Raw genomic sequence first — 17,351 nt, forward strand, 5'->3', positions numbered from 1 at the left:
ACTCAGGAAGATCATCTACTTAGGTGTGGAAGGACGGCAGTCTACACTGGCACAGGGAATGCCTTTGTGCCACCTCTAAATTCTAGGTAAATAAACAATGTTAGATTTATCTCTATTTGCAAATATTCTCTCAACACTTTCAATGGGTCAGTTTCTGATTGAGGGCAACACCAAATGCTCTAGTGACTTCCAGTTTCCTGACAGAATGGGGCTTTAACAAATCCCAGGCACCTCCATTTAAAGGTGGAAGGGACCTTAGCGGACATCTGAGGAGAAGCCAGGAGGCTGGGGGACTCAGCCCAAGGTCATCCCGTCAGTAAGTGGCTGTGCCTGGTAGTATGCCAACTCAAGTCCTCTGATCCACTATCGGAAAAGCAGAGAGGTGGTGTGGCACAGGGCAAAGAGCAGGGAGCCTGGGAGTCAAATGACCGAGGCTCGAGCCCTGCCTCTGATATCCATTCTTGAACACATCTTAAATGAAAATCTGTTTCCTCATCGGTAAAAGAACAAAGATTCCAATACTGCCTACCTCAGGTGCTTGTCATTAAAAAAGTACACTGGGCCTGAAGGGCTATGTAAGTGTCTAATTACTAGGAGTGGTCACAAAGTAGCTGGCCACTGCTCCCCAAACTGAGAGGACTCCACTCCTCCCTTTCAGGTTGCCCCGTTTTGTCACCCTGGTTGGAAAAATAAAATTAGGAGCTGGAGCGTGACTCAGCCTCATCAGAAAAGGAAAGGAAGTTTGCTGTCTAATGAAGATAACAATCTGAAAGGGTTGTTCATATTGCCCCAAAGTGATCGTTTCTTTGTAGCTATGCTCAGTAAACAGACCAGTCCAAGGGTCTCGTACAGGTTGTTCACTCTCTGCTCACTTGACAAATATTTGTTCTCTTCCAAAAGATTTGGGAAAAATCTGTAATCCCCCCAAAGGGGGAGGAAATATATACAATCTTTTATTCTAACAAGTTATAAGCTGCATGAGGGCTGCAACGACAGCTTGTCTTTCTTTTTACCTTCCCCCAATACCTTGCTCATATTAAGTGTTTAATGAACATTTGCTGTTTAAGTCATTTTTGGAGAATTTTTCTCCAATACAATAAGTTCTATAATAAAAGCAACATGATACAGGAACAAGATCAGAGAACTGCTCCTAAAGGCTTGCTGGCTTCCAGTCCCATCAATAATATTTGCTAGCTGTTTACTGCTCTGAGCCGCCACTTCCCCTTCTGTAAAATATGGAGAGTGAGTTTAGCTAGCTTCCTCTCAGGACTGTGATCAAAGCACTTTGCAAATAGTAAGAGTAGTGTGTAAATGTCTGCTATTATTATAACCTGATCCATCTCTAGCATTTCATTTTTTATTTTTTATGGTGCTTTCTAACTCTGAAAATCTGTCTTCTATCTAAAGTTCCTGACAGTGCTGACATTCTCTTTTCCAAGGCCCCTTCCCAACCTCTAATAAAATATTAGTATGTGCATGTCCACATGCACATACTCTTTAGCTACCAGCATATTTCTAAAAATTCATATAATTTTAAGCTAGACTATTCCATCTTGGAATCAGTCCCAAGTAACAAACCCATTATATGCTCAAGTCTTTGGCTGACAATTCATCACTTAGATATTTTTGTAGGGTATATTATTCTGATGTATCTCAAATTTGATAAACAGTAAAATTTCAGTGAGTCATCCTGGGCCACTCTAGACCTTGCTTTTACCCAGGAAATGGAGTCCTCAGAGACTATATCTGGTTCCATTTCAATGATAAATGCATTTCTACCAAAGCAGCACAAAGGCTCAAAAGTAAATGGATATTCTTGAAGATACCCTGTTTCCTAAGCTAGCTAAGAATTCACCAAATCATAAAAAAGAGCCATGGCCTCCTGGATACTAGATTTTTGGTCTACAACATACTTGCCCTTCAAGGGAATGAAATCTCTCAGAGAAGTATATAAAGGTCTTGTGATAACAGGTATTTTAATCCAAAGTAATAATAAAGACCTGATAATGCTTTTTGAGATTGTAGCTGGATCCCTCGGCAGGGATGCTATTATTGCCACGTAATTCTTAATGACTTGAATTCATTGATTAATGTCCTTAGCCATCTGGCTAGTAGGTGATTTTTTTTTCCATTACTCAGTTAAAGAATCACACTGACGTTATCTGAGAAATCCGAAAAGGTTCCAGAATGTAGTAGTAGCATATGTAGCGTGGTATGCCAGAAAGAGCACTGAACAGGGACTCAAGAGTCCTGATACTGACTAGCTGTGTAAACCTGGATCAGTTACCTCCCTTTTTGGACATCAGTCGTTCATAACCAAATGACAGCTAAGGCCCACCCCTGTTACCCCTAAGGTTCTTGAAGGTAAGTAGTTTGTGGGCAAGGGCTGTCTTTTCTCTTTTGGAGAGAACTCACCAAAAGAATATCTTTTCTCCTGTTCTAACCCCAATATATTCTGCTTACTGATTCACTTTCCTGTCTATAATATCTTCCCTCAGTGGACCACTGAGATATTCCTTCAAGGCTCAGCTCAAAGATCACCTCCCTCAGTGAAGCCTGCTATCTCTATCTACTTCCTCTGCCTGTCAAAAATGATCCTTTTTCACACCCTGAATGACATTCTGATCATTCTTCTCTTATGCACCTGGGTTCTACTTCATATTACAGTTATGTGTATACATGTCACACACTCCTAATAGACTGTGAACTCCTACAGGACATGATCTAACCCTTCTTCATCTCAGTAATCCCCCCAGTCCCTAAAACTCTATGCCCTATGTAGTATCATCCATACACCTGAACACACCCATCACGTTTAGTGTTCTCCCAGCTGGCCTGAGTTCCCTAGCTGCTTAAACTGATCCTCTTGTCTCCAACCTCCTCCCTAATGGCTGTCAATGAACTGACTACCAAATTCATTTGTTTGAACAGAATTCCATTACAGTAAAACAACTGAAATGTCTCAGTATTATAAAGGAATTTGACCTACAAAAATCTACCTGCCTTCTCTGTTCTTATTAAATGCTATATTTAATACTTAGAATTTAAACTTTATTCAAATTCAAACAAATATAAACCTAATGTTGAGTTCTTGCAACCTAAACCTCAGTAATCAATTCCCTAACCCATGACAACCTTTAACTCTTGCTTACTGGAATCAGAGTAAAAACCCAGGACTGACCACAGGATTCAAGGAAAACTGACAATTCTCCGTACTGATGTCATTTCACCAAGAACATTAGCAATGTAACCCACTGACTTATTCAGACAATTTCAATAGTCCACCAGCAAAACCTGTCAAGGAGAAAGTACTGAAAGAAGTCAGTAATAGGCTAGTAATACACATTGTTAAGACAGGCCCAAATTTAGAGATCTCAAGATAAAGGCCAGAAGATTCCTCTCTAGAAAAAAGTCAGGTGGAGGGGATGGAAATGAAAGTGACTAGTAGCTCACCTGGAAATCTTTAACATGGCTAAATAAAAGATTCAGGGGAAAAACAAGAAAATATATTGCACCTAAAGTACTTTTAGAAAAAGGAGAAATCTCCCAATAAAGCAAGGCCAACAAGTAAAATTACCACCTCAATGTACAATGCCTACCTACCCTGCATGAGGCAGCATCACGTAACGAGCAAGACTGCTGGACTCAAAAGTCAGAAGACCTGTATCTGAGGTCAGCGACTTTGGTGCCCAGAGGCAAACCTCTCTGAACCTCAGTTAATCCATCTGTAAAATAAGACTACTGTTCAGGAAAGGCTTTTGTGACCCTTAAAGCCATACAGAAATGAATCTGTAGGCCTGCCATCCGAGAAGCAGCCTAGTTAAAAGTCTGGAGGGGCTGCAGCCTAATGATACATCGTAGACCCCTGCAATAATATTACTATGGGGGGCAGCTAGGTGGCACAGTGGATAGGGCACCGGCCCTAGACTCAGGAGGACCCGAGTTCAAATCCAACCACAAACACATGATACTCACTAGCTGTGTGTCATTTTTGCCTAGCAAAAATAAAATAAAATAATATTACTCTAGCCAGCATTCACTGTGCTAGGAAATGGCAGATACTATGACCTAGTCCAATCCTTGAGATTCCTTGCCTGGGCTAGTGAAAAAGGAAGAAACTCAAAGGTTTTAATTCCATTTTGGTCACTTACTATCTGTGAAACTGAATTTCTCCCAACAACTGATTTCAGGATCCCTAAAGAATATTTATAGTTAGGAAGCTATTCTTGATGCCTAATCTAAGTTATTCACCCTGCAATTTGAATTTTTATCTTATTCTCTAGTAACCAAATGAGGAGAATGACCTTATATCATTCTTCTAATAACTTAAAAGCTCATAATGAGTACTGCTAATAATGAGTACAAGATAAAAACTTTCTTTTAAGTGAGGCAATTGAGGTTAAGTGACTTGCCCAGAGTCACACAGCTAGTGAGTGTTATGTGTCTGAGGCCGGATTTGAACTCAGGTCCTCCTGACTCCTGGGTCGGTGTTCTATCCACTGCCCCACCTCACTGCCCCAAGATAAAAACTTTTATCCAGGAAAAGTAACAAGTCATGATTCTGATGGTCAGTCCAAGAAGGCCTGCTCAAAGGAAGGAAGGTTTTAAGAATGAAAGCGATCCAACACCTACTCAAATTCAATGCTTCTACAGTAACAAGTTCCCAGTCACAGGTAATATGGAAGTAAAGGGTACATGACCATTTGTTAAAGGTCATAAGATTTAGCATCAGAAAAGGCTTTAAAGAGAAAAAACAGTCTCGAAGCAGCTAAGTAATTCACCCAAGGCCATACAGAGACCAAAAGGCAATGGCAGCACCTGCAGGCAAGGCTGAAGTCGGGAGTCATCTTGAATAAGTCAATGATTAGATAGCCTCCACGATTCTCCTTCTCAAGAGAAAAGTGATTTTATGATTGGCAGGGCACATTTGAGGGATCAAGCCAGAATTCATCACAAATGTTCTAATCATTCAACTGATTTACTATTCTATTCCTATGGGAAACCACATACAAGGACCTCAAAGGTTGGAAGACTAAACTACATTGGCTACATTCCTTTGGGGAAGAAGCAGATGATCTAAATCTCCATAGGTTTACAGCAACCAGACTTCCCATCCACAAGAGAGAATAAGGCTCTTACTCATTATTAGACTATGAGAAGGCAAAATGTGACACTTTCATTTCTTCCTGGCTTGTTCTTTTCTTCTCAGACAGGGTCTCCTCATCTTGTCCAAGTTGGATGTGCAGCGGCCGCTCCTTGCCCAATCCCAGTGCTCCTCAACAAGGAAGCTTCGGGATGCTTCTTCTGTTTCCAAATGGGAGTGTTTGATCCCTCCTTGGGCAGCCTGGTGCCCAACTTCCCCCACACCCTTAGGACACTGTTGCTGGACTTAGTGCCCACTGTAGCTCACAACTCTTTGAGCTTGAGTGATCCCCGGCCACAGGGATTAGCAGGAGGGGCCACCATGCCCAGCTCTCAGGACTTCTGCCTATGCCCAATGAAGGAAAAGGATTTCTGTCTCTTACTGAGGGAGAGGAGAATCGTAAAGTCTTCTTCATTTCTCAACAAGACAAAAACCAACTTGCTGATAAAAGGCAAGCTGAGGGTTAACAACAAGTGACCACTTTTTCTAATGTGATAATCACAACTGTTAGATACTGAGAAAAATGAATCAGATATAATCATCTCGGTAGTGCTTTGTTTCATCTTGTCACAGGCTTGAGACCCAACACTGCCACTGACATAGCCTAGGCAAGTTTCTTTCCAGGTCCCTCCTATGTAAAATGGGATCACAACAGCTAAGACACTGTGCCGCTCCCCCCACCCCAGGCACCAATTTCACAGGTTGTTAGGAAAGTGCCATATCAAAGTGGGTTATCATCCTCTGTTTCACAGGGCTGTTGATGAGGACTCCATGACAAAAGTATTCAAAGACCTCTATCACCCTGAGTTACTCTAACTGCAATGGGGCTCCTGTCCTCGTAAAGGCGTTGTATCCGAGACGATTCCACTGTCAGTAACTGCTGCCAGCCTGATGCTCTGTACCCCCTTCCTAGAAAGTCTAAAACAACAAAGCTGTATGACCAAATGCATCCACGAAAGCAGATCCCAATGAAATCCACTTATAAAGCACAATCATAAAAAGTGAAGACATCATCAACACAAGGAGATCCAATGCTAGGGACAACTGTTAATTATCCTGAACGTGAAACTTTAAAAGACAAGTAAGTAGAACAAAATTACCCTACTCCACACACAAGCTGCAATCACACTGGCAGGTAGAAATGCTGGTTTCTAGCAGGACATCAGTATAAACAAATGGTCCTGTTTGTCAGCAAGGGACTCGGAGTCAGTCCAGAGACATGGAGCCCAGACCCTGGTTCATGCCTCCTGGCCATGCAACCTTGGGGCAAGTTTCTTCCCAGCGCTGGACCTGCTTCCCTGGTTGTAAAATTGGAGGGCTGGACAAAATATTCTCCAAGCTCACTTGTGAAATGCCATGTTTTACCTCTATAACTGCTTGTACATTGTGGACATTCAAACATTTGATGACTAAGTGGATGTAAAAGAGGAAACAGAGGAAACGATCCTGATAAAGCTGCCTTGCCACCAGCTAAGACAGGCCACATGAGGCCTGAAATGCCTTGATGCTCCTTAAACAGAGGTGGGTAAAGGGAACAACCTATTAAAGCAAACACGGTGGCAGAGTGTTCAATAAACCCCAAGGTCTCAGTTATTGGGGGAAGGATTATCTGACAAAAACTACTCGCTGGGAAAATGGACAGCAGTCTGGCAGAAATTAAGTTCAGACTGACACCTCACACATACAACAAAATAAGATCCAAATGGACAAATGACCGAGACATCATAAAGAAATTACAGCTTAGGAATCTATGGACAGGGAAAGAATTCATGACTAAGAAAGTGCTAGAGGATCACACAAAACAAACAATTTTGATTAAAGAAAGTTTAAAAAAGTTTTTGCACAAATAAATTTAATGTAGTAAAAATGAGAAGGGAAATAGGTAATGAGGTAAAATTTTTTGCAACAAGTTTCTCAAATAAAGGACTCATATCCAAGATATGTAAAGAACTGATTCAAATGAGACTAGGAGTAGTTCCCTAATAGATAAATGGTCAAAGGGCACAAACAGGCAGTTTCCAAAGGAAGAAATCCAAGCTATAAGCAATCATATTTTGTAATGCTCTCAATCAATACTAATTGGAGAAATGCAGATTAAAGTAAATGAGGTTAACTTCATCCCTATCAGACTGGAAGATATAAAAAAAGAAGAAAATGACAAATGTTGGAGGAATAGGTACACTAGAAGTATACTGCTGGTGGAGCTGTGACTTGGTTCAGCCACTCTGGAACCTAATCCAGAATGACTCCCAAAAAGGTGCCAAACTATACATAGCCAGATATACTACTACTAGGCCTATACCTAAAAGGAATTAAAGAAAGAGGAAAAGCACCTATTTATACAAAAATACTGGAGCAGTTCTTTTCATGTTAGCCCAAAATTGGAAACTTAAGGGAGTGGCCTATTGAGGAATGGCTAAACAAATTATGGTATATGTAATGGAATATTATCGTGCCATAAGAAATGAGGAAAAGGACAGCTTCAGAGGAAACTGGCAAGGTCCCTGTGAACTAACAGAGAGTAAAGTGAGCAGAACTAGAAGCACAATTTTTTAAGGAGAAAAACAACTTTGAAGGGCTTTCAAACTTGATCAAAGTAATGAAAAATCACAAGTCCAGAAGAATGAAGCTGAAGCATTTGAAATGCAGAACGAGATTTCTGGACAGGGTTAAGGGAATTTGTTTTTGCCAGAATATACAGGTATGTAGTGAGGGCTTTATTTTGGATTTTTTTTTCTCAAAGAGGAAGGAAGATGGAAAGAAGAGATTAATTTTTGAAATGTTTGCTAATTAAAAAAATGAAAACAAAAGATCTGTGTTTTATACACAGAAATAAATCCACTTGCTACTTTAACAAATGTTACTATTTCTAGGCCTTTGTATCCAGTAGTTGCTTATGGGTCAAATGCAGTTTTGTACACCCGTTATTTTTTTTTGTAGACCCATAATCCTTTTTTGATTTCTCAAATGACTTTAGTTTTATTCTTTAAATGACTAATGGGAAAGAAATTTCCTACCAGCCTGATGACTAAAGAAATTAATCAATGAATTCAAGTCATTAAGAATTACATCACAATAGTGGCATCTCTGCCAAGAAGTCTAACTATAATCACAAAAAGCTTTATCAGGTCTTTATTACTTTGGATTAAAATACCTGTTATCACAAGGCCTTTTAGAACTACTCAGACAGAAATCATTCCCTTGAAGGGCAAGCCTGTTATAGACCAAAAACCTAGTGTTCAGGAGGCTAATAAAATCTCATATTAATTCATTACCTACTTTAATGTGTACACAATCAATTTGTTGCTAAACAAAGGAAGCTTCCTAATTATTGGTGGCAATTAATGGCAATCATTCTGTTTGGTCTGAATCTTAACAGTCTAATGTCTATCAGGACTAGGCACCGGGCTACCCAGCCTGCAGGAGGTTCCCAGCACTACAGAAGAACAATCACAGTTTTGTATTTTCTTTCACTGAGATGAGAAACCCGAGAATTTTTTGTTCAGGTACATAATACAACTATATTTTACAGATTTTTTCCCCCTGTCAAGACAATTGAATTTATTTATTTATTAAGAGTCCCTGTGCTCGATTCCGGTAGCAGAGCAGAGCAGACATGGCACTGGATCTGGACTGATGATAGAGAACAGAAAAGAGTAAGAACTGGTCACTGCCCTTTAAGACAGAGAGAAGCAGTTAGTAACAATCTAACCTTGTGTGATTAAGACATTAAGAAAAGAAGAGGCAGTCTTAAGTGTCAAATGAGTGGCAGAGAGGGGTTATATGGAGCTCAGAAAATGGTAAAGAGTTTGGAGGGGTCAGAGAAGGACTTTATTTCACATGGCTCCCATGGATTCAACTACCATCTCTATGCAGATGATTCTCAAATCTACTTCTCCATCCCTAACCTCTCTCTTGACCTCCTACTGGATATCTTGAATAGGACGTCCCATATCCTTAAATACAAAAGACCTGGTCTCCCCTCCAAAACTCACCACTCAGGTACAGACCCTCATCTCCTCATGCCAGGACTACCACAACAGCCTGCTGGTGGGTCTCCCTGTCTCAGTTCTCTCCTCACTCCAGTCCATCCTTCATCCAACTGTCAAAATGATCTCCCATAACCACAGATCTGACCATGTTGCCCTCCACTACTCAATAAACTCAGCAGTTCCCTATTACTTCCAAGGTCTGGCTTTTACAGCTTTTCAGAAATAGCCTCCTTCTTGCAATTTACTGCCCTCCAAATATCCTACAATCCCGGGACACCAGCCTCTTTGCTAACTAGATACAAGACGCTCTATCTCCTGACTGTTCCTTTTCACCAGCTAGCCCCATGCCTGACATTTTCTCCCCCCTCTCCTCTGCTTCCTGGTTTCCCTCAAGTCTCAGTTCAAATTCCACCATCTGCAAGATGTCAGTCCTGGCTCCCCTCGACGCTAGTCTGTCAACAAATACTTATTATGCACCTACTCTGTGCCAGACATTATGCTAAGCACTAGGGATACAAACAGAGGCAAAAGACGGTCCCTACCCACAAGGAGCTCACAGTCTAAGGTGGGGAGACAATGTGCATATAACCATGTACAAGACACGAATGAGGAAAAAGCTATCTCCCAAAGTGATTCATTCTACTTTTAAAAGTACAGCTGTTAGTTTTTCCCATTAATGAGCCAAACTCTTCCTCTCTGTGACTTCCTCCCAACTTACTCCTGGTTATTGTTGTCTGGGCCCAAATAGAACAATTCTAAATTCTCTTCCATATGACAGAGAGCCAGGCCTCCACATCCTTGAACATCCACCCTGTTCAGTCTCCCAGCTGATCGATCCTCTTAGGGCACAGTCTCCAATCTCTTCCCTATCCTTACCACCTTCCTCTGGACATGTGTCACCCAAAACTCAAAGAGCACTCAACATGTGGTCTAAGCCAAGAGTAGTGGGACCACGGCCTCCCTTGTCCTGAAAATGTCTCTTGCGAGGCAACCTAAGATCACATTAGAGATTTTCTGGTTGCCATTTTATAGGATACTGACTGTAGTGAGCTTGCAGCCCGCTAGACACTCCTGATCTTTTTGTATCCAAACTGCTGCCGCAGCCTAAAGGGTAAGTCTGATCATGAAAAGGAAACACCACACACAAATATCTGCCAGTGGCCAGAAGGCAGCACAATTGTCAAAGGAAACCAAGGAGGTACTAGCAACATCAAAAATGCATAACGGTGCCTACAAATGCATAATTCTACTATGAAAATGAGTTTCATAAGATGGAAATATTAGTTACAATAAAGAGGGTAGGGGCAGCTAGGTGGTGCAATGGACAGAGCACCGACCCTGGAGTCAGGAGGACCTGAGTTCAAATCCAGCCACATACACATGATACCCACTAGCTGTGTGACCCTGGGCAAATCATTTAACCCTAACTGCCTCACCAAAAACCAAAAACATAAAGAAGGTTAAAAAAAAAAAAGTAAAGTCTGGTCATTTTCAGTTGAAGTAAATGCATATTATGCTCTGAGTTATTTGCAAGAATAATTCCCCTTCAGGAAGGCAAGGTAAAGCTTATTATACTAAACATTACAGAGAAAACTTTTCAGAAAATCAACATAATGGATTTGTTTGTTCTTAATACCAGCAATCCAAGTTCTATTCAAACCACTGCCCTTTGAGACTCTAGATCAACAAGGACGCAGTGTGGAAAACTTAGTACTGTTTTTCAAACAAGGTGGCCAGAGACGTATGCTGGCGTACGTCACAGGCCTCACCATAGAAAGTCTTTCCCAACCCCTGCCATTTCCCAGATGATAAAATGATCCTCCGTATGGATAACCCCAAGAAAAGCACTGTTGGTTTGACTTTTTAAAACCATCCAGAGGCAGAACAAAAAGAGGTCCGGGGTCCAAGGCCTGCCCTCCTTGACTGAGTGATCCAAAGCCAAGCCCCCCAGGGCACAGGCACCCTCTCTGCACTCTGGCTCTGGACCTGGCTTCCGCATATCTTCAAAAGCAGCTGGTCTTGGTGGGCTTTAAGGGCCCTCCAGAAGCAAGGGTCCTTCACCTTTTCTGTATCCTGGACCTCTCTGGCAGTCAGTCTGAGAACTCCCTCCTACCTCTTGTCAGAAAAATGAAGTTAAACGCATTTATAAAATAAAACACATCAAGATTGCAATGGAAACCAATAATAGGATGATAGAGCTGTAGAAAATATCTCAAAAAGCTAGTTCACAAACCCTGAGTTTATGCCCCCATGTCAGGAAAAGCCCAAGGAAGGACAGATAAGTACGGAGAGCCTGTCATACCCTCACTGGTGCCCTGGATAACTACTTTACTTTTCTGAACCTCCATTTCCTTGAAGAGTTGGGCTGAATCGTCTTTAGGGCCACTTCCAGCTCTAAATTCATGGGCACATAAGGGGGCTTTGGATTTGTGGTTTTTATTTTAAATAGCTGCATGCCTGCATCTCTATAAAGGAAATGTAACAGCAAGAGACGGCAGGGGCAGCAGGGCAGCGGCCCTGTGTGGCCCTTTCTCCCCACGTCCCCAGCTTCTGCCCTAATTCGGGGCCCTCTGCGCCACTGGTTCAGGCTATTGCTACTCTTCAAGGGTCTCCTCTCTGCCTCCCTCTCTCTCTTTGTTAATCCGCCCATCGCAGAGTTGCCAAAGGGATTTTCCCCAAGCGTGGGTCAGTTGCCTTCTCAATCAATTCCAATGGCTTCCTACCGCCTTTAGAATCAAACAGACTGTTTGGCATTTAAAGCCCATCACAACCGGGCCCCAACTCACATTTGCAGACTCATCACACATCAGGTACTCCACAATCCAGCTACACTGGCCTTCTTTGCCAATCAGGGGAATTCTCTGTCTCAGTTCAATTCAATAAGCACTCGTTAACTGCCTAGCACAGGCAGACCGCACACTCGATGTCTGTCAGCTCTCTGACTTGCCAGCTTTGTGGCGCACGCCTTTCTCCCGTGTACATTTTGGTCCAGCCAAGCTGGCCTTCTGATATTCCTCAGAGAGGACGACAATACACTTTCCCAACTCTACGGCTCTATACTGGCTATCTGCACGACTGGAATGCCCTCCATGCTACGCAAGGCCTTTCCCGACCCACACAGGCCAGTGCCCTTGCATCTCATCTGGATGCGCCTGCATGAGTGCACAATTCTCACCGGACAGAATGCAACCAGCTGACGGCAAGGACAGTCTCTCTCTGTCTCTGTAGGCCTGGTATCAAGCACAGCACCATGGCACCTAGAAACCAGGCTGACCTGAGGGAGAGCCTTTAAGGTCCCTTTTGGCTCTGAACCCCAATCTTATCTTCCTGGGGTCCTATAAGTCCATCTCAGGAAGGACAAAGAAAGGCAGCCTGCCTCAGGACATCTGGGCACAAACCCTCACTCTGCCACCATCCATGATGAGCAGACTTGACCTGGGCAGGCCGCTTCACCTCTCCAGGCCTGTTGCTTCATGTGTCAGGTGAACCGGGGACACTAGGCAAACTCTAAGTCTCCTTTCAGCTCTGAAGCCTGTGGATCTTTTTCAACATTCCAGGCAGGAACTGATGAAGGCCTTCAGCAGGTCGGTGGAAACAAGGGATGGCTACAAGAAAGGTTATGACAAAATCTGTTCCCCCCACAAGTCACCAGCATGCATTTCTCAAGGACTCGCTTCCCCCACACACTAGTAAAATCTTAAGAGCCTTTTCCCCTATTCTACTGTGGCCCCGTTTGTTTTCAAGTTTTTGCCGATGTACAGGATCCCAAAAGTCTTGGTCTGAACTGTGCTGGGAAGGACGGTAAGAGAAGAATGGTTAAGAGAAAAGCTTGGATCGGCTCTATTTCTGCCCAGTGCCACAGCCTCCATCTTCTCAGGCCTTCCAAAGAGGCTCCCAGATGAAGAAATGCCACCACTTTGAAAACAAAGAGCCCCAGCTGGCATGTTAGCTGATCCAGACAGCCAAGACTGACACCTCAGAATTCTGCATTGCAAAAGCCACTGGCCTTATCTGGTTGGGTCTGCTACATGTATCCAGGAAGTCTTTGGCATACTAATTATCAGGTCAAGAAAAACCCACCCTCTGTGCCTCTGTCCATTTGACTCCTATCATGTGAACCTGGGTTAGGAGCTCACAGGGCCAACCTGGACATTTTTTCAGAACACTAGGGAAGCTCTCCAAAGGTCCTATGGACAGGGATGGGATAATGGACAGAAGACTGGCTTTGGAGAGTCACAAGACCCAGTTTCAGGGCCTGGCTCTGTCACTTACTGTTTGATTTTAAGGAAGTCCCAGGATCATAAAGTTTATCTGTACAAGGAGCTAAGATTGTCCAGTCCAACATCTACAAGTGAAAAAAATAGGCTCCAACACTTGTAGGGCTTGCCCAGGAGCATACACAGCTCTTAGGTGTCAAGATTTACCCAGGTGCACTTGCATCTTTGGGCCCTTCCTGCTGCCCCATGTTACTACTTTATCTCTAAAAGGAGAGAGGACTGTGCAGGCACAGCACTTGTATCACAGGTCACCATGAAGCTCCAATGAGAACACATGCAGAAGACCACACAATGATAGCCACTAATCTGTTAAGAAAGCATCTCCAAAGTCTCAGAACTCTTGATCTTTTGCCCCACATCCACATTAAGGAAAATTCAGAATGCTTTATGATATGATAATCTTCCTAATTAAAATAAATTCACACAATTATCCACTAATCACCTACCTACCCAAGTGCCATTAACAGAAACATTCCTCAGTTCTTTCAGCAAACATTGACAAATCCCTCACATACACACTACTGGGCCCTCTGCATCAAGCAAAGCTCATCTCTAGGACTACATAATTTCTAGCACTGGACCCTTGAACACCACTTATCCTGCCCCTCATTTTCCAAATGGGGAAACAGCCTTCCCCAAGGTCACAGAGCCAGGGGTAGAACCCAAGTCTTGAGGCTCTTCCCACACTCCCATACAGTACCTCATACAGATTCCTAAGATGCTGAGGAATCAATGGTTCAATTCTGTGGATCACCCTGAATATGACTCTTCATCTCAAAAGTGTTCACGTAGAACTATTTCTTTAAAAGTGCTAGAATAAACAAAGACCAATAGGTGGTTGACTTACAGGCCCTCACAGATGATCACTGCTCTAATAAGCAATTGCCCTAAGGGCACACACAAAAAAAGATTTTGGTTTAATTTGTTCATAAAAAAATCACTTTAAAAAAAGATTCTCCTCTATCCAAGTGGTTAGTACCCAATTCCTTAACTAAGGAAGGAATAAGAATTATAAGGTAGAGTATTATGGTAAGCTAGGATTCTGCATTCTATTCCTGGCTAACACTAAATAGGTTTTTTTTTTTTAAGGCAATTGGGGTTAAGTGACTTGCCCAGGATCACACAGCTAGTAAGGGTCAACTGTTTTGGTCTGAGGCCGGATTTGAACTCAGGTCCTCCTGACTTCAGGGCCAGTGCTCTATCCACTGCGCCACCTAGCTGCTCTTCCCGGCTAACCCTAACTACTAGCTGGTTAACCAGCAGCCAAGCTGCTTTCTCTGTGCAGGCTTTAGTTCCCCCAAATGTAAAATGAGGGTACTGGACAATCTGATCTCCACCAGCTCTTCCATGTCCAACAGCAGCAAAGAACACTGGATTTGGTGTTCAAGAATCTGGGTCCAAATCCTGGCTCTATTAACTGTCTATGGAACCTTGGACAAATCACCTCTTTGGTCCGTTTCCCCATGACTTCTGAAATGACACATTTTTATGTCACTTTAAGATTTGCAAAGTGCTTTACATATGTGAATTCATTTGCTACTCACAACAACCCTGGAAGGCAGATGCTATTATGGTCCCCATTTTACAGGTAAAGAAACACAAAGTCAAGTGAGTTGCCTAAGGTTGCACAGCTAGTGAGCATCTGAAGCCTTCCTGACACCCTGTCCGGACTGCTCTAAGCACTGAACCATCTAGCTGACCCAGAAAGGGAATATATTATCTCTAGAGATGAAAAAACTGAGGCCAAAAAAGGCTCCAAATATTAATAACTAAAGAAGGCAGGTCTGAACCCATGTCTTCCCACTTCAAGGTTTCTTCCATAGACCCTGCAAACTCCTGAATCAGATGGGATGTCCAAATGAAAAATAAAGTAGTATCCTCTGATAAAGCCCATCACCTAACTCCTAACAGAAGATGAAGAAAAGAAGCCCAGGACTAAGTGATCCCAGCCAGCCACCCCGACCTTCCTGACAGGCCACCTCCTCCAAGGGAGGAGTGCAACTGAAGCTATCAGGGAGAAAGAGCACACACCCCACTGGGTCGGCAATGAAGCACTGCTTCGCTCTGGGAGTACGTGAAACACTAGAGGGCAAGAACCTGACACTTGGCACTCTCCCTTTCAACAAACAACTGGCAGAGCACTTTCCCAATCTTTTTTGACATCACCATTTTGTGGACCAGGAAGGCCAAGGCACAAGAGACACGAAAAGGGAATCTGTCCTCCCCAAACCCCGAAGTTCACACTGCTGACCTGAAGGTGACCTGGGAGTTTCCCAGAGACCCAGGGCACTAAGTACAAAACAGGCCCTGGGGGGGTGGGTTGGGAGCCCACATGCGCCAGCCAGCCGCAGACCCCGTGAAGAACAATATAACTTGTAAACTGAACCTCAGCAACCTTCTGGCAAGGTCCTGGCTGGGGGGTGGGGGGCCGTGAGAAAAGGATAAAAATTAAGGAAAAGAGACCTAGAAATCGCTTTCACAAAACTGAAAAATCAGCTCTATAAGTTCTGGAGGGAGAAGAAAAATAAAGAAATAAGAGGAATAAAGGACACTGGACCCTCTTTCTCTGACAAGATGTAAAGTGTAGGCAGGGACCAGGGGAACAGCCCACAGACTCCCCCAACTCGGGAAGACACTTCCCAGGTAAATCAGCCCATCGATTCCCTGGCTGGGGGCAACACGAGGCTCCAATCTCAGGCCCTTGCCCTCAAGGTGTTTGCCATCCAGCCAGCAGCCTGCAGAATCGGGAGGAAGGAGACCAGGCCACAGCTCCTCCTGGATGGGGGAGGGGGAAGGGAAGAAGGGAACCATCCCCTGGGCTCCAAAGGGAAAGCCATCCCTGGGGGCTCCAAGAGGGATGCCACCCCCTACTCCCAAGAATGCCTCCATTGTTCCCAGGCTCTGAAATCTGGACACTTGTGCCGCCGCCCCCCCAATTCGAGAATCCATGGGAATCGGGGGGGGGCCGGACAAGAGCCCCGATGCTCCCCCCCCGGACTCCAGCAGACTGTGCGCCCCTAACGAGGAAGGGGGCACAGCTGGGTCCCCCCATCGGGCCCTCCCACGATCCTCACTGCCCGAACTGGGGGGGAAGGGGGGGGAGATGCACCAGCAGGAAGAAAGGGAGCCTCGTCCGAGGCTCCTCCTGGGGAATGGTGGGAGACGCCGAGCTCTTCAGGGCCTGCCCTGCCTGCCCACTGGCCCCAGCCCCCCTCCCCCCGCTCCTAAACGGGAAGGGTCCCCGCTCGCCCCCCCCCCGCAGTGCCGCCTGGCAGCGCCCCCCGCAGTGCCCGCCGGCAGCGCCCCTCCCCAGCCTACCCCGCCCCCGGCCAGGCCCGAGCACTCTCTCCCTCCCCTCACTCACCGGGCTCAGCGCGGGCCGGGCCTAGGGGCTCGGGCAGGCGGAGGCGGCGGCGGCGGCCCCGGCGCCATGTTCTCTGCTGCCGCTGCCGCCTCTGCTGCTGCTCCTGCCGCTGCTGCTGCTGCTGCTGCCGCTGCTGCTGCCGCCGCCCGGGGCCGGGAGGGGGAGGGGCCGCCGGCGGGCGGGGGAGAGGGGAGGGCCGGGGAGGGGAGGAGGAGGGGCCGCGCTCCCGCTCCCTCCCTCACACCCCGCCGTGCTCGGGCTCGGCCGCTGCTGCCGCCGCCGCCGCGGGGGGAGGGGCGAGGACAGGGGCGGCCGCTGCGAACGGCGGGCCGGGCCGCGCTGTACCGCGCCGCAGCCCTGCCCTGCCCTCCCCGGGCGCCGCCGCGAGACCCGGCCCGAGCGCGCGCGACGAGGCCGTGGGAAGGTGGCGAAGGGGCGAGGAGGGGGAGCGTGAGCCCCAGCGCGAGCGAGCGCACGCGCGAGGTACCCTGGCCAACCGCAGCCGAGGCTGACTCGAGGGGGGAGGGGCGGGAAGGGGCGCGAGACCCGGCGCGAGGCTGGGGGGGGTGCGGGGG

At 45.4% G+C, this 17,351-nt stretch overlaps 1 protein-coding gene across 1 annotated transcript in view; it reads right to left on the reverse strand.

Moving 5' to 3' along the window:
* Positions 1-16,943, reverse strand: part of ARHGAP35 (Rho GTPase activating protein 35) — a 148,388-nt gene extending 131,445 nt beyond the window's left edge. Inside the window, exon 1 of the mRNA XM_020978443.2 lies at positions 16,777-16,943. The gene's annotated coding sequence lies outside the window, so the exon portion shown is untranslated. The remainder of the gene's footprint in view (positions 1-16,776) is intronic.
* Between the last annotated feature and the right edge of the window lie 408 nt (positions 16,944-17,351).

Source organism: Phascolarctos cinereus, unplaced genomic scaffold (assembly GCF_003287225.1).
Source record: "Phascolarctos cinereus isolate Bilbo 61053 unplaced genomic scaffold, phaCin_HiC Scaffold_726;HRSCAF=1367, whole genome shotgun sequence".
In the NCBI taxonomy this organism is placed as follows: Eukaryota; Metazoa; Chordata; class Mammalia; order Diprotodontia; family Phascolarctidae; genus Phascolarctos; species Phascolarctos cinereus.